This window comes from Nymphaea colorata, chromosome 5 (assembly GCF_008831285.2).
Source record: "Nymphaea colorata isolate Beijing-Zhang1983 chromosome 5, ASM883128v2, whole genome shotgun sequence".
NCBI classification, from domain to species: domain Eukaryota; kingdom Viridiplantae; phylum Streptophyta; class Magnoliopsida; order Nymphaeales; family Nymphaeaceae; genus Nymphaea; species Nymphaea colorata.
Genome location: NC_045142.1, coordinates 21,175,097 through 21,198,135, shown reverse-complemented (window position 1 = coordinate 21,198,135; position 23,039 = coordinate 21,175,097). Strand labels below are relative to the sequence as shown.

At 37.2% G+C, this 23,039-nt stretch overlaps 1 pseudogene; it reads right to left on the bottom strand.

The window, feature by feature from the left end:
* Positions 1–7,563: 7,563 nt before the first annotated feature.
* The window catches only part of LOC116255246 (translocase of chloroplast 159, chloroplastic-like), a 36,759-nt pseudogene continuing 21,283 nt past the window's right edge, over positions 7,564–23,039 (bottom strand).

Sequence of the window (23,039 nt, the reverse complement as noted above, 5' to 3'; positions counted from 1 at the left end):
TTAAAGTATGATGACATTCGTTTATTTTCCAGTCAACCTTGTACAATAGATGGATCATATGAATATCCCATCAAAGGATGTAATAGCCCAGCAAAGCAAAATTACTATGATCTTTCAAAAAATTGATTCCTCATGACATGAATAATTTCATGCTGGCCCGCCAAATTGTGATCTCAGCCCCTTCTCTAGTGGTGGAGCGAAGACTTTTTGGCTGAAGGGCACGTGAGTCACCGACCTGGGTCTGATGTGGGGACTATGATGTGACAGCAACTAGGTCCAGCATCGTCGCAACAATACTGATGTGGGGCAATGGTGCACAGCAACCCACACTTCGCTTCAATACTTCCATTTTTACAGCATGTTCACCGCTTATTGTTGTTACCAGTTTGTCCATCCTTTCCTCACTTTTCTCCTTTCCCTTTCCATTCTAGCCATCATCCAAAGCATGCGGATGATGAATTTTTGCCAACCAAACATATTTTTCGAAAATGTGGACTAATGTGTGGGCCTCTTTAAATTCAAATTTGGATGATGAATTTTTGCCAACCAAACATGTCAGTTATAATTCAAATTTGATAATAAAATATTCAAGGCATGACATGATGGGTGGTTAAGTCTCTGGTGCCAAAGTCCCCCCTCTCGATTGATTTGGGGAGTCAAGGCACATTCATTAATTTTCAGCACATATAGCCCGTTTTCTTGAGTTTCCACACCAATCTTCCACTTTGATATAGGGTCCTGCAATACATTGTTAGTGGGGGAGAAAATAACTTGGCAATTTAAATCTTTAACAATTTTTGAAACCGACAACAAGTTACCTAACAATTCAGGCACATAAAGCACTTTAGATTTAACACCATTTCTATGAAAATCTAACTCTTCTCCTTGAACAAGCATTGAGGAGCCATTCGCAGTAACATGATTTTTTTTCTAGGCATTGAAGAATAATTACTAAGGTTATGGCAGTTCATAGACATATGACCTCTAGCTCTAGAATCGACTATCCAATAATCAGACTTGAGGGAAATTAGAGCATTACCGGTAACACTTGTTGATGTTGCAGTAGCATTTTTCTGCTCTTTACCATGATGATCCTTGACATTTTTAAGTAGTTCACTTATTTTTTCCAGCAGCTGAGTAAGATCCGAAGTATCCAAAGTTTTGGCTGTAACTTTGGCTACGGCAGTGGTGCTTTCTTTTTCTTTTTTTCTTTTTTTTTTTGGCCTCATGGTGGTTGGTTTTTCATGGAGGAACCAACACCTTTCCTTTTTACAATGAGAACATAATCGTTGTGGACAGTTCTTCCACTTGTTTTCACTGTTTTTATCAACTCCACAGTATGCAACCTAATCTAGATTGCTAGAGTTGTCCTTTGAAGGATCAAAATTTTGAAGCATTACCTTTTTTCTAGATTCATCTCTTATAAGAATAGAACAAATAGTGGGAAGAGAACGAAGTCCCATGAACATTAAGATCTGGCTTCGGATGGGTTCATACTTTGGGCCAAGAGTCACAAGAAGTACAAAAAAATTCTGTTGTTCACGTTTTTTTTCTCTGGATCAAAGAGTAGCAGACATATCCATAAGATAGTCAAGTTCATCCCACATACCTTGTATGTTGCCTAGGAGATTGCTGAAATTTTTGTTTTGCTTCTTAAGATCCCAAATGACTTGAGAGAGTTGATACATATGAGCAATGTCATTTTTCTCACTATATGGTTCCTTCACCTTCCTCCAAATTTGGTGAGCAGTTTCTGCAAAGTAAAATCCTTGAGTGACCTTAGTCACCATAGAGTTAATCAACCAAGACATTATGAGATGATTGGTGGATCGCCATTCTCTGTAAGTTGGATCTGTTTCAGCAGGTTTTGGAAGATCTTCAGTAACAAAATTCAGCTTGCTTGTGCCACTCAAATAGAGCATCACAAATTTGGACCAAGCTAAATAGTCGCTGCCAATTAAAAGTACAGAAGTAATTTTGTTTTCAGGGCTTGGTTGCTCCTGCACGATAATTTCTTCCACCACTTTGCTGGTGGTTCCAAAGCTTGAGTCTTCGGTCATGATGAAATGAGCAAGATCAAGCACCAGGAGATAAGCAAAATGTGCCAAGAATGAAAGTCAATGCTCTGATACCATGTTGAAATGGGATAAAGAAAGAGAACCAAGAAACGAACACTGATTTTTATGTGGCTCGGTCCATAGACATACATCCACGATGAATGCTAGAGCAGTTGCTCCTTTGATTTTCCCTGTTTCCTTATTTTCTTTCTTTGCTTTACAAGTATATATACGATACATGAGGAAAGCAAAAGACAATGCATACGATCATTGGTACACTTTACATACAAAACTCAAAATTATTGAGGAAAGAATGTCAGTAATGTATATTGCAGCAATTTTTCCAATGTTCAAATCGATTTCAATAAGGCAAGAATGAGAATGATCCATTGAGCATGCTGCGCTAGATGTAACACCCACTTTCAACATCATGAAATTCATAATTCCTCTTCTGATGTAACAGATTTCGACCTTTCTTTATCCGTTTCCCTCATCCTCCCTCACAATCTGTCGACCTCTCTTTATCTATCAATCCTGCTTTGTCACTTTTACCTTCTCCTCCTCCTTCTTGGTTCAGAGAATGCCAGATCGTGTGCTCTGTCCTCTCCACAATGAAACCCAAAGATTTCCCACTAAAAGTGTCTATCTCTCATTCTCGATTGCTCGACCAAGAAGCCATTTAATGCCAACGCCATCACCTCATTGCACAAACCCAACATGCCCACCGCATCGTGCAGGGTCTCTACCTTCCCCATCAGTGACCCAACTTGCAGGCTGAATGGCATCATCTCTTCTACCCCAACCAGCAGCCTCCAATCGTTCACCACAACCTGCAGTGCACCACCATCACTCTTCATCCCCTATCTGCCCCCCAACATGTTGTCCACTGTCAAGCTTGTAGTAGGTGCATGTGGAGAGTAAATGTCTATTTTGAGGTTGAAGATTCATAGTAATTAAAAACGAGCAAAAAAGAGTCGCACAATCATCCCCTGCTGCTGCTCAATGGATTAATTTGGTAGAAAGAGATGGATAATCCTCCTCTATTCTTCTTCTACTTACCAGATGATCATTCTCCAAATAGGTCGATTTGAAGCCTTGCAACCAGAAACAATCTATTCATGCAAATGTTTAATCATAGTGTTTCTCTCCCTGCAAAGAGCTGATCTCTTTCTTGCACAATAACACTGCGATCATTTTGCACAAGAGAAGATCTATGGGGATTATCAGGCATTTCTTCATATTCATGTTGGTAGAACTTCTTTATTATTTTCTCCTAGTGATTGGACACTTGACCTTCTTTTTTTTTTTCTTTTGCTTTGAGAAAGAGTGAAACTAGAGATGGGGATCGTTTTTCACCATTTTTTCTTATGTTATCTTAGATTGTCGATTTTCTTTATCCATTTTCCTTTGTCTTAATAAAAGAAAAAACAATTAACACGACATGAAAAGCATGAGGCAGGAGATTGAAACCTACACATCACTCAATTGGCTGCCTTGATCCAAGACAATCCATTTTCAATCAACATGAAAAAGTTTGTATTATAATTTCTGTAAAAACTTTTCAAGGAAGTAAGCGATAGGGTGGTTCTACACCAAAGTTTTCAAATTTCATATACTAAATCTCTAAGATCAGTGTTGATGAGGAGAGCAATTTGTTGATATGTTTGCATTCCCAAAATTTACTTTGATTTTTGAATTGCTTCGGCAATATAAAATTTTATTTTTGAAATGAGAGAGAGGGAATCACCCGTCTGTATGAAGATTGACTGTTCTAGGGATGTTTATGAGGATAACCAATTCAATGGCTATACCTATTCTTGATGCATTTCACTTTTGCTTAAAAATCTTTTTCATTCTAAATATGGTGTGGTGTTTGATAAAATGTTGAAGATTTGATGTTTCAAATTTTTTAGAAAGTTTTAAAGAATCATTTAAGAGCATAATCCATTTTGATTTGAGAGATTTTGAATTGAGAAATCTTTGCAAATATTATTTGGAAACCTATGGAAGATAATATGGGTATTTTAAAGATCTTTTTTTAATGTTGATTAGTGTCCTCTTAAGAACTTAAGTAAATTTAAGATTTTCCTCTAATTCGGTATTACATCGCTAGAGCTCCATTTCATGTTACTTAAATAATTTTAGAGAAATGCATGTGATTATTTGTGAATTTCCCAAGTGCATGTGAATGTATGAATGGATTGAACTTATATAATTGGAAGCAAATCCTTCATTCCTACTATAACATTTATCTAAAAGCATTTTTACCATCACATACATGTAAGTTTCCCACTTTTATTTACATAATTGTCTTCAATATTCTTATGAAGAGAGCCAAAATTTTGAAAATGGAATGAGGTTGTAGACTATTAAGCATGATTCTAATATTAGATCATTAATTGAGTTTTGGTCTCAATGAAGTTGATAAACAAATATTAAAATCCTAGACCTTAGGGAAGAGGTGTTTGAGAAAATGTGTTTGAAATGTTTGAGAAAATGTGTTTGAAAAAATTGAAAGAAATGAAAAGGAAATAAAGAAGAAATGATTCTTAGTAATGTCTTAATTTTTAAAAGAGAGAGGTGCATATATGTATACATATATATAGTCACATGTATACATATATGAAAACTTATAAAAGAAAGATTTTAAATCTAATAGAAAGAGAGAGGTAGAAGAAGATTTTTTTAGAGAGAGATTTTAGAGAGAGAAAATAAAATGCACATATAAATTCATTTATATGTATACGTATATAAAAAATTGTAAAAGAAAATGTTAAACTATAGGGAAAAGAAGACAAAGAGAGGTAATTATGTGTATGTTGGTAGAAGAAGTTTTTTTTTAGAGAGAGAGATTTTAGAGAGAGAAAATGAAATGCACATATAAATTCATTTATATGTATACGTATATAAAAAATTGTAAATGAAAATGTTAAACTATAGGAAAAAGAAGACAAAGAGAGGTAATTATGTGTATGTATAAGTATATGACACGTATATACAAATATGCCTTTATGAATGTTGAAATCAAGAAATAACTTGAAAAATATCTGACTTCGGTTTTTCTATATAAGTCGATGAGGAACTTGGGCTCATGCAAGAGGCTAAATTAAGTTTCCGAAGCCTCATTGAAGATGGTTCTTGCTTTCAAAATTCTTTTGGAAACATGAATCCAAATATTTTTATACGTGAGCATAAATAATAATCATTTCATCTATTACAAGGAAATGGAGAGCAACATAAAAAAGCTCTTATCGGGATCCATATTCGGGTGATTTCAGGAAGATGCATTTTTTAACATGTACACTGAAGGGCTTTTTCAAGTTGGACAAATCCTAACATCAAAATCGACATAATAATGAAGAAATTCCAACCCAAACGCTCATTCTTATTGTTTATTTGCATATTAATTAAAAAAATTAGTTTACTATGCGTGAACATCATCTCAAACATGAACAATTAACAACATGAACGATTGACAAAGTCCTATCATGTAAATTAATCATTTCAATTCAACAGGATGGTTCACCTTTTTTTGACTTCTCCATCACTAAAAGTGAAAGTGTGGTGGAAGAATGAAATAACGTGACAGCTCTATGCCTTTTCAGTTCTTATGCATGTCTAAAGAGAGAGAGAGAGAGGGAGCGAGAGCAAACAGAAAGATGGGAATTCCTTCCGGCAATAGCTAGTGTTGATCGACGATCATGAAGATTCATGAGGACCGTGGTGTAGGTACTGTGAGTAGCTTTAAAATAGGGTGTCTTTCAAATGTGGTGTCATTAGCATATCAGTTTTCTACATGCTTTTGTGGTTGATGCTGATTTGTGTTGAAGTTGGTGATATACGTGAGAGACTTCCTACATGAAAAAGGATGAAAAGTAGTAGAAACTTGTTATTTTGCTTGAGGAGTCATATTTAGCACTTGGTAAGTCCTATAAAAAAGACGTCAATTGCTTCTGATGTAACAGATTTGGATTTTTTCTGGTTGTCATGGTGTTCATAATTCCTGTTTTTCCATAGCCACCATATTGCCATGGGAAACACAATCTTCCAACTTCAGATACGTATTTTGACTTGAGCCTTTTTATTCCACCTCTTAAGTCTGCGTCTCTGCCACCAAATCTGCAACCTTAATATCAAGGATGATTGAACTGTCATATAATGTATATTAATGGTTCTATTCAACAGGGTGGCTCCTTTTTTTTGGCTTTCCTTCCACTGCAAGTGAAATGTGGTGGAAGAAAGAAACAAAGTGACAGCTCATGCCCTTTGAGTTCTCTTGCATGTAGAGATAGAGACAAAGAGAGGGAGAGAGGAAAAGAGATGGGAATTACATGTTTTATTCTTATTTTAAATAGTAGTTTGTGCTGCCGAGTGGGAGAGAGAAATTAGTTAAACTGGCACCCCCAAGTAATTTTATAGGAAATGGAACATAGATTAAACAATGTGCAAACTGTTAAGCTCAAAGAAATAAGATACAAAAATACAATTGGCCTCATAGATGGCTCATTGTTTGAAATTATTGGGTTGTACAAAAGGGTGAGCAATAAGCCGAGTACTGTTCGCATCCCACCCCTTTCTCAAAGGGGGTCGAAATGCGAATCGGCAAAGTTCTTTAAAAATTGAGGTTTTGAGGAAAATATTTCAAGAGAAAGGGATCCGCCCGTCGGTACGAGGTCCAACCGTTCCTGCCACCTTTAACAGGGGTAATTGGACCAAGGACGAAGGATCACTTGCATCATGCACGAGTTATTGATGCAAATCCTATCTGCTTGTGCATTGAGAGTTTGGATTCCAGAACCAAAATTCATTTTGAATAAGTGACTTGAACTTGTTTTGAAAATGAATTTGGAGATTGGAGAGTTTTCAAGTTAACCATGCCGAGGCCAGCCTGCAATGTGGCTGAAGGATAGGGGCCATTGCTGCGGCAGCAGGGCAGCTAACCATGCTGAAGGTGCCAACCACGGCACCCACGCGTGTCAGGTCAAGCGCACGCGAGTGGGTGGCACCACAAGGCACCTAGGCGAGGTTGAAGGACCAACTCTTGGATTCCCTTTAGGCAACACTCATGCGGCTGCAGTGGGAGGTGAGCGTGGAGCAGCAAAGGCTGAAAGGAGAGAGTCTGGCTGGAGCTGAGTTCTGTGGAGATTGAAGATCAGAATAGTGGACCACAACTCGGTTTAGGCCAGATCAAAGCAGATGTCGAAACGTTTACCAAAACAACAGAGCAGCCTAGGGCAAACCTAGGTAAGTTACCCTTGGATTCACAAGTCTGAGATCTTTTGGAGCGGTCGCAAATGGATCAACATCCGTGCCCATGTTTGATTTGCTTTAGCAGTTTGTTTTAGTTGCTTTTGGAACGTCTCAGTTTGAGACACTTAGAATCGTTTTGCATTTGTCTCATCTCAGGTTAAAGGTTTAGAACCGAGACACTTTTTATGTATATAAGTCTTCTACAAAGGGGAAACCCTAAACACATTTTATGCCAATGAAGAATTGAGTATCGTTTTCACTCTCCTTGTCCGAGTGGGGATTGTCTTCTCCACTTGTTCTCAACCGATGGTGGCCAGAGCTCTTCTCCAACCCCGACCGGCATGGTCGGAGCTCTTGGTTCACCCATGGGCTTCCTCTTTCTCTTCATCTTCTCTCTATGAAAGTCCTTTCTTGCATAGCCGAGTGGATTCAAGGTTGTAGATCTTGTGAAGGGGCTACCAGCGACCTCCTTCAATGGTTCTTCATACCACCTATGTATCCCAACCAGCAAGGTATTATTCAATCCACGGTGCATTCGTCCTAACCACAAGGACGTTTAGAGGCTGGGATTGATCTATGGGAAGGCTGCATAGGAGAATGATTTTCAACACTTGGGTGATTTCTTCCTACGTAGGATCGACGACCGGCATCCTTTGCAAATAGGCAAGTACCCATTCTCCCCTTGGTACTTCCATTTGAAGGTTGTTCTATAGATCTGAATGAACTAGCCCTAAGGCACACGATCTGGCCCATCTTGCATGGTCCATGGGTTTTAAAATGGCAAAACTAGTTGTAGATCCTAGATCGGGTGAAGGAAAAATCTGCTTAGGGACGGTGCGGTTCTATCCTTTCCACGGGGCAGTTCTACATCGGAATCTTAAGGCTGAACCCTAAGTTTGATCGAGACATCTCTAACCACCGACAGCCCTCATTCAACATTTGTAGTGGAAAAGAGATTCGGGAGAAAGCTGTCATTCGATGGCCATCGAGATCCTATTCTTCAGTTGGATCTAAGCTGCTGGAACCGCCACAACCACAGCTAGAACAAGGGGCAGGTTCCAACAAAACTGGTGTGTGAAGTCATGCATATCAGTTTGGATGCCCACTAGTTTGGCTGTGCGTCAGCAACTTTCTGGCCACACCTCACCAAAACAGCTAGCCATTGCCCCAAAAACATTCTAGGATTGCCCATGGATTATAACCACCATATTTTCTTAAGGTGTAATTTGTAAAGGGCAGTTCTGGCTTTTCATTGAGAGCTCATGCTAGGCGTTGAGAAACCCAAGCCGCCAGCCACATTTTGCAACTCTCTCACTGCCAGAATTATTGGATGGAGCAGCCTCCCTCGAGCGCCAACAGTCCTCTTTGTAACGGTCCACCACAAAGGCAAGTCCCCCTCTAGCGTGTCCTACTCCTATGCATTCCAAAAAGGTAGGAGCCAGCCACCTCCACGCGCTTCCCCTTTCCCCACTTTCCATAACCGCCCCGAGATCCTAGCCCGTGATCTCTTAGCTCCAAAACAAGAAACCTTCCATGGGCCATTACCCCTTGCCATATCCAACCCTTCATTCCCCCATGTGCTTTCCAACTTCTCCACGCGCCATACCTTTCCATAACGGCCCCTCGTCCTTCCAATCCATTACTCACAACTCTCTTGCCATAATCCACGGCCACCTCATCACTAGCCGTTGCCAATGTGAGACTTTCCTAAAGTAGAGGAAGTGTCGCCACCTTGCGCCAACCGACCCTAACACCTAATCATCCATCATTCCCATCCTACCTTGCCCTTTAGACCTAACCTCACTGCATGCCACCTACATATTAGCCATACCTGAACCTACCTCTCTTAACCATAACCGAGCCTAGCATTTGGTCGAGCCCAGACAAGGTCACATCAGAACCAGCTCAGCTCAACCCAACCAAGACCCTCCTACTTATCCTCACCAAGGCGGACCCCTCTATGGCAGAATCAAGGAGCGCCTTCACCTTCGAGGCAACCGAGCCTCTATCCACTGGAGCCTACTCATCACCAGCAAGGAGTGCCGTAGCCGAGAAGGATACCCCTCTCGTATTCCAGCAGCAATCGGCAGAAGCTTTCACTTCCCTCGGCCAGGTGGGCCGAGTCCTTCATCCTTGGTTGCTGAAATACTCGAGGGCAGCACCAAGCTGCCGGTTCTCAACTGAGTCCTTTGCTGCCCTAAGCCGGGACTGACTGGCAGGTATACTTCTTCCCTCCGTATAACAATGGGATTCTTTGGGTCTTTTGCTTTATACCCGGCAATAGCCTTGGCATCCATAGTGGTACCTTGGAGGCACAAGTGCCGAAAACATGACCGTGGGCTGCCTGACCACCTACGGGCTTGGGTATGGTTTGGCCGTCCTAGGCATGTATGAGAGGATGTGTTGGATGTGCTTGTTTGAATGGTTTGTTGAGTGAGGAGAAATACTCATGTATTGATCGCGCTTGTACTAGCCTCACAACCTTCTAGCAATTTGTAGTAGGTTCAAGCTTTTGGGTGGGTAACCTCTCCTGTATTTTACTTCCCAAGGATTTTTGACCCGGGGTTGCTGTCCGGCTGGGTATTCATCTTGTAAATAACTTGTTTTTTAGTTTTGTCCAACGGCTCTTCCGAGAGATCTTGGGAGAGGATCGGCATCTGGCAGAGGTCTTGGTCGATGCCGGGTCTCGTCCTAACAGGCACCCAGCCCATATTGAGTCGGGGCCAAGGGCAGCCTTTTGACCCTAGGGCCGACCCAATAAATACTTTCCTCGTATGACCTGTTTTAGCAAAAGAAGTGAAGTATGCAACTTTAGTTTGAAAGCGGAGAGTGCTTCAGTACATAATGGATCCTTCATGTCCCTTTTTCAACAGTACCAAGGAGTAATCAGTCATGACATAATCAAGATGGTTGAACTCTTCTTTGGAATAAGAAGAATGGTGAAGAAGTTTAATAGCACTGTGATTGTCCTGATTCTCAAGATAAAAGGAGCTACAAGTGTACAGCAGTAGCGACCTATTTCCCCATGTAACTTCTTATATAAGGTCATTTCAAAGTGCTCGATGGAGGGAAAGTAGGGTAAAAAGGAAAAGAATAGAAAGAAAAAGAAAGGAATTGTGGAGAAAGGGAGAAGAAACAAAATGAAAGAAACAAATAATTATAAAAGCTTGTTTGAATAGAAAGGAAATGAATTGTTCAAGCCATGCTTCTTTAGACTGCATTACGGAAAAAAAAAATAATTTAAGTTGAAGAAAGAATTTAAGTTGGTTTACAATAAGACCCCAAACACTCTAGAACTTATTATGCAAGTAAAATATATTTGATTCAATTATACGGCTGGATTCCAGGGGTTGCATAAACCTATTTTATATGTAGCATAACGTTTATTATATATATATATATGTTTTACTTAAATGACCTTTAAATAATTTATCACCTTAAAAATTAATAATGAAAGATAAACTTTAGCAATGGAGTACTTAATGTAAAAGGCCAAGCAAACCAAATATGTTTATGACCTCAGGGTTTATCTATGCAACCATTAAAATGTGTGAAGGCCTTCATCCAAGAAATCCATTGATTTCCTACATCCTATTGATAGGGACCCTTAAATAACTTGATAAGATACAATAATGGTTTCCATAAATTATTTCTTACCATTCATATTTACATCTCATCAATGATTTCCAATTTTGATTGCAAATTGAAAATGTCATGCTATCGTTTAACAAGTAAAGTCCAGTTTTTCATGCGAATGGAACTAATAGATAGGGAGACCACCAGTGTCAGAGCTAGAAATTTCTGATTGAGGGGCATTCTAAGTTTAAATTTTAAACTTGAAGGGGCACTCATATGAAAAAAAAAAAAACTAAATTCAATTATGTTTACATATGTAAATAAGGCAAAATTTGTAGGCTGATGTCGGTAATTGCCCACACCAGATGTAGCTCTGCCACGGAGACCACCTCGAGCCACAGATTACTGATTACCTCTTCATGTTTCACCACATGGAAAATGCAGTTGTCATTTGTCATACCATAAAAATATTTTGGAGATGAATGTTTCAGTTTGTTTGACTATCTTGGAAGGTTTGAAGTGAACAGATGAGGAATTGTGGCTGCTGGAAGAAAAAACATGCTTTTTGAGAGTGACCCTAGCACCATTAATAACCATTATTTGGAATTTGCAATTGCTTTTGAATTTTGACAATGACACTCTGAGCAGTAGTGATCATCTCAGGAATTTGATGTGAAAGGATGGAGGCCTCATTGTGGCCTACTCCTTTTGAACATTGAAGAGGGTGAGCCTGCATATGCTGGTGAGGACGTTCCACTTGAAGGGGAAGAAGACAATGAAGCAAAATGAGTTTGAATATTATAATAAAGGTGAAGAAGATGAATAGATAGGTTGCTTATTTTAATTGTTTGATAATATGATGTAAAAACAGTAAAACATATATTGTAAGTCTTTAAGACCTCAATTTTTATCATCTTAATCATGTCGTTATCATTATGTCCATAGATGAAGATTTATGAATATTTATTATGTGTGTGATATTGTAATGAGTTCTTTTATATAGAAAACATTTTTCTAGATTTTTCTGAATTATCGCTATTTTTAGGATTTTTTTAGTTGCTAACAAATTACAAAAATAAATTTACAATATGCTTACAATACCTTACCATACAATATGCTTACAAGACCCTCAAAAGAGCCGTTGTGGAGGGGGCTGGCAAAAATTGAGCAGGAAAATAAAGCTACTACAGTCAGGGAGGTTGTTCCATATGAAGAATTGATATGGAAATTTGGTGCAGAAAGGCAAGAAATTGTAGGTGGATGGGTTGATAGAAATCCGGTTGTTTCCAAGTCGTACTTCAAATAGAAATTAATTTTTAATAATGATTAATTTTAACATTTAATTAAGAACTTTATTTTGAGTTGCAGGTTGAGAAGGCACGAAAGGAAAAGAAAATATGGATGAAGTTGAGATTTTTATTCCAATTTAAATGATTTAAAATTAAATATTGATTATAAGAGTGTTTGACTCTTAGAAAATGATGAAATTCAGTTTGACTCCATGTGAACTGAACATCCAAGTCGGCAAAAAACATGTGCCACATGCTCTCATTCATATCATGGAATTCTAATAACTTTTCTTTCTCCCCAAAATCAAGCTAAATTGCAAATTATTGTGCTAAAAAATCCATCCATTTCTTGGATTATTAAAACACTTTTGATTTTGTTCTTTAGGGTATATAAAGATTAGGGTCTTAAGTATGATCTTACATTGTTCTTGAAATATAATCAATTTCATGTAAGTTTGAAAATTGATAAATGAAATCAACAATTTCTAAAAGGAATTTTAGAGATGAAATGAAAGCGATTTCATACCTTCGCACTATGAAAATCAACAGAATGATCTTCTTTTCTTAAAATCAACTTGAAAACATGTTTCAACCTGATTTTAAAAGAAAAGCATGACTCTTAATCAAGAGATCGCACGTGCACACACACACACACACACACACACACACACACATATATATATATATATATATATATATATATATATATATATATATATATATATATATGTGCACATGTTATCCCTCCAAATGAAAAGTTTAACGAGGGATCACATGGCCTATGAATCATGATGATTAATGGCTGGGTTTCTTTACGTAGGGAGATTGAAAACTGGTTTCTAATCCCTCTACCGCCCTTGATCAATTAAAATAAAAAGACACAAATTAAAATGACTTTAAATTAAAGGAAATAAAAGAACACTCAAGCTGGTTCATCTTTAATTTCACCATGCAAAGGTGGAGCACTTTTATAAGAATGTGTCTGTCCATAATTGGCATTTATATTATATATACTATACCAAACCTCTTTCTCACGTGGAAATCACTGGTTCATGCATGCATCATGCGTTGATATATACATTGATTCGTGGCTTTTTCTTTAGCAGAACGTCATTCCCAACCATGAAAAATATGAAAATAAATCCTTCCCATGAGTGCTGTAATTAAAAATAAATAGCAACAAACTGAAATAGAAGAAAAATGGATTGGAATTACCTACTTTATGGTCGGTCTTGATGCTTGATCTTCCTCTTTGCTTGTTTTCTAATTCAAGCAATCCTAAGCAAGAATCCAAACTTGGATTCAAGCTTAGCAAGTGACAAGAAGAATGGCTTACTTGTTGGAATTTGCAGTGGGGAAGAGAGAGCTTCTCACTATGAAATCCTAAGTAAGGTTTCACTTAAGCAACCTAACTTGCCAAAATCGATAAAGAGAATAGGGGGAGGGAAGGGGGCTTGGATGATTTTTTTTTCTCCTCCTTGGCTTTTCCTTCTAGCTCATTGCTGCAGCAATTTGATGAAGAGATCAAAATACTAAGCTCTAAATGTTATTGAATTATAACAATTGAATTTAAATTTGAATAAATTTTGAAAATTTTATTAAATTTGGCTTAAAAGGTATTTTCATCCATAATTTGATTGAAAATGGATCTCAATTGAATCAAAATTTGGTTCTAAATATTGAATTTCAATTTTTTGATTTATATATTTGACAAATTAAAATGTACATTTTCCTTTCATAAAAACCCAATTTAAGTTCTGAAATCTCAATTTGATTATAGAAGGGCACAATTGTCTAAATTAGTCAAATTTGACAAAACAACCAAAGTCGAAGCTCATCTGCAAGCTGATGTTGATTTGATTGAGATAATTTGATGAATTTGGGTTAGGAACGATCTTGATTGAGCTAAATTGTACTTTGACTGAGTAAAGTAACTGTGAAGAGATATTTTGAAAAGAAGAAGTGCGTAACCCCTTGGGGCTTTTGACCACATGACCTAGGTGGCACTACATGTGGGTCCCACACATCATTCTAGACCGAATTAGATATAATTCTCAGATTTAAATCAAAATTTGAATTTTGCAATCAGATATGGATTTCAAATGACATGGTAATTGGATTGGGATTTCAAATTCTAATTCGAATCCAGTTTGGACTCATAATCCTATGTTAGGATTCGTGTCATGAGTCAATTCATGATTTGAATTTAAATTGTTCTTTAGATTCGAAATTTGCTTTGAAATTGCATTTTTTCGTTTTTTTTTGTAAAATTTTGACATTGCTCCAATTCTGATGTTGAAAAATTTGAGTTTTTAACATCGAGTCCAGCCATGAATATAATCCAACTTAGAAATGAATTGTTATTATAGGAACAAAAGTTCTATACTTTTGTCACCTATAAGTACAATGGGGTTTTATTTGGTCATAATTGTGTATTCGTGGTTATTGTAGGTTTAGCTCTCTCCCCCCTCCCCCCCACCTCTTGTGGATCTAAATGTTAGAATATTAGAAATGACACATTTTGTATATCTTTCAATATCATTTCTCTTAGTCTGACCACATTCAATCATTTTGAGGTTTCTTCTGTGTGAAACTGTTCTCATAATAATGCCATGTTAATTCTTTTCAAATATGATGTTCAAGTTCTATTTGATTTGAAAGGTGGTGTTGCACGGACAATAGAGGGCATCTTGGATTATCTTGGAAGAGCAGTGGGTAATGGTGTGGATACATATAAGTAGTTTGAAGTGTCACAAAGAACATGATAAATTAAATTGTCACAAAGAACATGATAAATTAAATTGTCATTTAAAACTTAAAAAACGTGTTTTTTGAAAAAAAATGTGTTTTATTTTAAAACGTTAAAACAAAAAAACACACGTTTAACAAAAAAATGAACGTTAAACATTTTTTCATTTTTTCAATGCCAAACGTTTTTTTCATTTTCTAGTTTTATTTGTTGCAAATCTACTTATCTTTTGATGTTTGTGCTATTAGTTTCTCATTTATTTTATTTTTCCTATTTTTTGTTTTCTTAATTTTATGAAAATTTACTATATTTTTCCCTTTTCTTTCAAGGTTTCATTTTATATCCAAGAAAACCCTTGCCGTTTAAAACTCCGAATGTTATTTGTGAGTATGGTAGCTTGACAGCATTGCTACACTTTTTTTTTTACACACGAGTCCTAATTTGACATTTGGTTTCTTCAAAGTTGTCAAAGACTCAAAAGGTGACATATTATTTGAAGTGATACTGACATTAGTTCTCTATTTATTTATGTATACACGTAGCTATTTGTTTACGTATTTATATCTATCTTTTAATGCACGTTTATTTATATTTTTATACACATGCTATCTTGCATATGCTATGGCGGTCATTCCTCCATAATGTCTCTACCATCTTTTACGAGTCACTTTCTAATAGTGTGTCTTGTAAGTAATTGCTAAGTCAAAGAGAATATCAAGGGCTTTTAGTAGGTGCAGTTACAAATCATTCTACATTTCAAGCATGTTTTCTACCATAGCTTCTGCTCGTTGTGTTTTGCAAACCTTTTGTTGATTAACCTATATAGTCTATAACACTCTCATACAATCTATAATAAGCCTTTCAATATGGTTTTTGAATCTGATATTTGGTCTCTTCTCCCTCTCCCGTGTTTTCCATGATGGCCAATACCTTTATACGATAATGTACAAATTTTTTTAATATAGGCTTTGGATACGGTTTTGCAGATTTCTCTATATATGAGATGGCTGCACATCGTCCAGCATTCAAAGCTTTTGTAAGACCCACTCTCTTTGATCCATTACACATATTTTGTATGAATGAACATATTTATTTGAAAATCAATGGAATCTACTTATTTATTTAGAATTTTATGACCTTGTACTTTTTGATATGCACCTTGTACTGAACAACTTCAAGGCCTTCCTCCTGCAACACATGGCTAAGATGATTATTCATAGTCTTATTATATGTAGCACTACTATGGATGTAAGAATTCCTATTTGCTAATGTTTGTGCCCTAATTGCTTCTCATGGAGCGTCGAAGATCTGTTGGGCTTATAGCTTTATACTGCACATTGCCTTCTTGCTGTTTTTAGTAACCTTACTTGGCCTACTTATCCTTTCTCTCGATTTTATCTTGGTATATCTTCTATTGGGTTAATGCTGATTTTATTTCTAGAATGTTGTTACAGGGGGCCAATGCACTCAACAAGTAGAATGTAGTGGTGAAATTATAAATATTATTCTTAAGACTGACGGAACACCTACAGCTATTGGAAACAAGGTACATGTCACAGTGTAATCTACTTAGTACAGTTGTTGAACACATAGTTGCTGTTTGAGACATGGTGCACTTGCAAAGAGCTGCCTCTCTTTAATGTAACAATATATATTCTCATGATTTGTTTTGTAAAACTACTTGCTTCTAATACCTTATGACTGTAACAGTTTGAATTTCCAAATTTCCTCCTTTTCTTGCAGTTTCATTAGTTTTCAAGTCACTTTTAGTAGGAACTTGCATTTGTCCCTTGATGGCATGAAGCTGGTATTGACTTAGTTGATCAAGAGATAATTTCTTTTCTAGAGAACATCTGAGTCATCTCATCAGATCTGAACTAGTTATGGTCCTATCAGGCACTGCAGATGTGGACATCGGGAAGGAGCGGAGGGTTAATCAAGATCTAGACTTGGTGGCATGATCGATTCACAGAAGCTTGTCCTTTCTAAAGTGCATACTAGATTAGTTTCTTCCTCTGGTAGAAGCTTGTCCTGTCTATTGAGGCTGCTTAGCTTCTTAATGCCGAAAACTGATGTATTCTTTGGTCATGTAGAAGAAGTTTAATGTGGAAATCAAGAAGCTTACTGCCCATGCAACATTGTGAAGGAAACCCTTGCTTGGATTACATCAAATACATCATTTTTCCATGGTTGGAAGTTTGAAGTAGAACAGGAGGAAAGAATGGTGGAAACAAGTAAATTTTACGATTCCTTCTTTTATAAATACAATTCTTAATTCAGACTTGGTAGGGATGTCTAATCTGAATCTGTCATTTTTATCCATGTAAATTTTCAGATTTATATTGATAGACTGAGATTTAATCAAAGAAGAAGATGATAGAGAGAAAGAGGCTGCACAGTTTTACATGGTTCGGCTTTCCAGCTACGTCCATGAGCAAGAGAAACCAATGTTTTTGAGATATCTAATGCATACTTTCTTTGACATAGCAAGATACCTTTATAGATTGAGCAACTTCAATGCCAAGAAAGTATTTGAGTTTTCCCAAATCCTTTATGTCGAATGTTTTTTTTCAAATGCATCGTTTCCAGCCATGACTTTGTCGTCCACGTAATTAGAACAACAGTGATGTTCTCTCCAAATTTTTTAACAAATAAACTATTGTCTATGTGACATTTGTGGTACCCTGTTTTTTCCAATGCCTGACCCAAGTTTATGTACCAAGGTCTAGGAGATTGTTTCAAGCCATATATGGCTTATTTAATTTGCAGACTCTTCCTTTCCTTTCATCTGGATGACCGGGAGGTAAAGACACAAATTTCTTCATTGAGTTTTCCTTGTAAAAAGGTGTTTTTGGACATCTACATGATGAAGACATCAATTCAAGTTGCAAGCAATAGAGTGAACATTCTCAATGTATTCATCTTTGCGATAGGTGCAAATGTTTCTTCATAATCCAACCTTTTGTCCGCGTGAACCCCTTAGCCACTAGACGAGCCTTGTATCTGTCCAAGGTGCGATCGCTTTTGTATTTTACTCTATAATGTCATTTGCACCCCACTATGCTTGTGCTCTTTGGAGGAATGACAACTTCCCAAGTTTTGTTTCGCCTTAGAGTTTCTAGCTCTTTGTTCATAGCCTTCCTCCAATTAGATCACCTTAAGCCTAATGAAAGGACTTGGGCTCCTCAATGCTATCAAGATTTCTAGTAAACTTGGCAGGGTAGTCAGAAATTTGATTGTACGACACATACTTGCTGATTGGGTAGGTTTCATAATCAACTAGGCGTGAAGGAGCTCGCCTAATCCTTTTTGATCTTCTGATAAGTTTGGCTTGTTCTCTACATCTTCAGTAGTTGTTGCAAGTTCATGATCATTTGTGGGGCACTCATTCTCAGCATGAGTCTCATTATTAGCTTCATGTGCATCAGCCACAGACTTATTTTAATGCATATTGAGTTTCAATCATTTTATAAAAAGGTTTAAAAGTGAGAGAGCACTTCAGACTTATTTTTCATAAAATAGACTCATGTTGACTTATGAAAATCATCAATAAATAGCACATAGTAACAAAATTTATCCATAGAATCAATAGGCGTAGGGCCCCAACATAAGAGTATATCAAATCAAATGGTATTTGGCTAATGGAATCAAATAAAGTAATTTAGGTCTAGTCATTCTAGCAAATTTGCATATTCCACACTCTCTACAATTGAAGCACAGATTAGGAAATATGTAATCTAAAACTCTAGAAGATGGATGACCCATTCTTTGATGCCAGATATTTCCATCGTTGACATGATTTACATTCAGTGCATGATTCATGGTTTTATTTGATAGAGTCCATTGACAAGTTGTCCTTCACCAATCATCTTCTGAGTCATCTGATCCTGAAAAATGACATTAATAGCAGAAAATACTACATTGCAATTTAACTCCTTAGTCATTTTTTGCAACCCCGATAGAAGATTGGTTGTAAGCTTAGGCATAACAACCACCTTGCTAGTGTACTTGTATTAAAAAAATCTATGTTACCTAATCCTTTCACAGTTATAGGAGCGTCGTTGGCAGTGGCAAGAGGACCAATATCTCTAGAATGAACACTGAACTTAAGAAAGAAGATTTATTGGCCATGTGATCTGTGGCCCCTGAGTCAACTACCCATTGCAAATCCTTACCCTCAATGTTATTAACCATAGTAAGGGTCGTACCTGTTTTGCTTGTACTTTGAACTTGAAGATCTTTTATCATTTCAGCCAGTTTATCCAGCATGATTTGGTTTTCCGATGAGGATATGGCCAGATTCACTTGGCTAGAGTTGCTTTCCCTTTTGTCTTGACTGTGTCCCATGCTTCTATAGGCTGAATTCTGCCTTTTGTCTAGTTTCCCATGAAGGAACCAGCAAGAGTCTCAAGAATGACCATTCCTCTTGCAAATCAGTACATTAAACTTTTCTAGAGTCCTCACATTTGTGTTTAATAGACTCTTCACTGTTGGTGACTGGGCACTATTGCTTGTTGTAAAGGCCATTTTGTCTTCATTATGTGTCTCTTGACAACCATCAGCCAGCATATCCAGAGCCTTACGCCTACTCTTCATGCAAAGCAATGAAAAACAGAAAGCTAGAGAAGGCAGTTCGTGAGCCATAAGTATTTGAGTACATTGCTACTCAGAATCATTAGGCAGTCCAGCTACAATTTCAAAGATACTATCCTGTTCACGTTGACGTTTGGCCGGAGTAAGATCTGAAGTCAATGATATATAAGTATCCATTTTCATCCCAAATTGCTTTAGAAGTACCAAGGTACTCACTAATAGATGACGTCCCCTTTTTCAAGCTGCTTTCTTTTGTGCTAGTTGATACATATGGGCCGTATTATACTGCTCACATGTAACGATCTTTGGCACCTTGCCAAACTTCTTTTGCGGTTTTCTAAGAGGAAAGAAAATTGGAGAAAAATGAGAGGGATGATGATTACATACCTCTAAATGAGAAAATGACTTAACGAAATGAACACCTTCACTTGAAGATCCCTTGAGTGAAGCTCCAAGATAATGCCTCCAAAAGGGTTGCAGTTTGCTCCAAGTTGAAGAGAATGGAAAGAGGAAGAGGGGGAGAGAGAGACCTCAAGAAAAACCCTAAGTCTTCAAGTGAGAATACTCTAGGGTTTCTTCCAAGGACCACTCTTGCTCAAGAGGGTGAAGTGGGGGTATTTATAGAAGATTTTGGAGCCATAACCTAAATTTGAATTTTTTTTAAAAGATCAAAATCACCCTGTAAAAGGAGGTTCTTTGTAAAAAAAAGAGGGCAAATGGGTCTTGTTTATCAAAAAACCCAAAATTATCTTTCAAAAGGAGGTTCTTTGTCAAAAAGGAGGGGCAAATAAGTCTTGTTTACCAAAAAGACCAAAATCGCCCTCTAATGGGAGGTTCTTTGTCAAAAAGGACGAGCAAATGGGTCTTGTTTACCAAAAAGACCAAAATTACCCTCTAAAAGGAGCTTCTTTGTCAAAAAGAAGGGACAAATTGGTCTTGTTTACCAAAATTGTCTTTTAGAATGAGGTTCTTTGTCAAAAAATAGGGACAAATGGGTCTTGTTTACCACAAAGACCAAAATCACCCTCTAAAAGGAGGCATTTTTGTTAAAAGAAAGAGCACATGGGTCTCAAATGCTTGATTTGGATTTGAACTTGGGTTTCTGGATATAATTTGGATTTGGATTGTGGCTTTGGACCAATTTAGATCCAAAAATTGGGTTTTGTGTTTTCAATAAAAGAGGGCATTCTTTTTGAAAAATTTGGGGTGATTACACTAAGTGAACATTTTATGATTGTATCATGAATCCTTTCAAATTTGGGATAGATTGATAGAGCACTATAATTAATAATTCTTGAATCAGACCCAATTTTCAGGGCAAATTCACGCAACACTCAGAAAGTGTTCTGGCTGTTATACAATCCTTCATAAATATTTTAATTCTTTGGACTGAACATTTGTTTTGTGCACTAATGCCCAATATTCATATGACAGTTGCATGCAACAGTCGGTTTGTGCCAGAAGTGTTGGTCAGAAGGCAATAAGTTCTTAGAGAAGATGTTAGCGACCATCAGTTTGTTTGATCGACTTTCAAAGGTGGCCATCTATAATGAAAAATTCAGTTTTTCATAATGTTTGGCTGCTAGAATGATAAATGTAGAGAGATAAAATTTTGATATAGAAAGCATATCTGGATGGGTGCTTTGTGATGTACTTCATACGTAAGAAAGTGCGGTCCTTCCAGCTTTCACTTTTCACCTATTCAAAACAGACCTTAGGTATGCAATATCTTGGATCATATAGATATATAGCCCTCCACATACGTCATGAAAAGGATCTAAGATGCCCACCTAAGCAAGAAATTAAGTCTAAGGTCTCTGAGAAAAACTTGTTCCAATAGATGGATGAGAAAATGCTAGTCCATCAATTTGAGATGTAATTCCAGATTTTTAGAGTGACGTCTCATCTACATCATGACAATGACCGTAGACAAACTGCAGCTTCTCCTCTTTTCCGCTCTCTTTTTTCTATCCTTTTGAGTCACAGCGGGATGTGAGATCGAGTTGCATGCACATCCTTATGGACTCACAATTATGCAGTTACCATACCAAAAAAGATGGGGTTTTAGGTATGTTGCATGCACATCCTATGTACGGGGAAAAAAGAAGGAGGTTGGTGTACTTCTGAATTTTTTTAATGAAATGATGTTTATTTAGACTTTATATATATATATATATTACAAACTTCTTTTTTCAAAATATATCTTTTCTATAATACCTTTCCTTGGACCGGACACTCTACTTCTCATTATGACTGTACATTAATTGAAATATGTCGGCATTGGCCCATGTCCACCGAACTCCAAACCTGGTTATCTGTAAAAATTTTCTTGAGTTTGTATGGTTACGATGAAAAAAAATAGGAAGACAAAAGTGGAAGCAAAAAGAAATACAGTAAAAGACATACCTTTTAAAAATTGCTAAAATGTCCCTTATTCTTGAGTTTGTACGTTGGGTGCCCATAAGGGCACTCAACTCAATCTACCCGAACTCAGCTGAAACACTTGCCACTCATCCTCTTCATGAGCAACTGTCACCTCTCTCTCTCTCTGATTTAGCACTAATTTGTTTTTTTTATTCTGAAACAGCTCTTAAAGGATGGTGGAAAGATTAACGGAAGATGTGGACTATGAGAGAGAGACATGCATGAATATTCTTGTGTCAGATTTCCATTGCATCCATGGGTCACATTTTTACTTGGAAACGCAGTCACCAGTTTTGGTTACTTGTGGTGCTATGCTCCAACGCTTCATTGGGTGATTCCTGCCCCAACGCATCCTAGACCTTCCAAGCAGGATTAAAGCTAAGAATTCGCTGCAGACCTTTTCTCGAATCTCCGAATTTGAACGAGGTGCTTGAAAATTACAGGCTTAGCCTCTCTGGCCATGAAACCTAAATAATTTGTATTTGTGTCATTATAGAAAAAAGAAAACGATCTTGGAAAGTTGAGAAGACGCATATATGACCTATGTATTATGCATAAACGTTGAGGTGGGGATCTGCTCAAATAGAAAACATATAAATGTTAAACATCGACCAAGAAGAAGTTTTATGGTGTCCCGGCCATCTAAAGAGAACAGCTGGACCGTCGATGGATCAAGCCCAGTTTCATGGACTGGCCTGATTGATTTTGAGAAATGCAGGACTTCTCAAATACAATGAGCAGCCATTGATTCAACAGTTTTTTCCAAGGAAAAGGACCAATCTCATCGGTTCGCAGTTTGAATGGGTCACCGCCAAAAACAGTAACTGTCGGAGGCAAAGCAAGATATTCGCTGCTGACAGAAGGCCTTCAGAAAATCAGTGGCTGAGGGATGCCCACATGCTAATCAGCAAAATAGCTACAGAGCTTTGACAATGTAACTAGTAATTTTTGTGTGTCTGTGTGGGCAATTGCCACACAAGTCCACACGTTCCTGCATGATTCTTGATATAGGAGTTGCGTGATGTATCAGTCCTCCTTAATGATTCTTTAATTCTTCATACTCTCACATTCTGTTTTTTTCATGTAAAAGTTGGTTGGAGT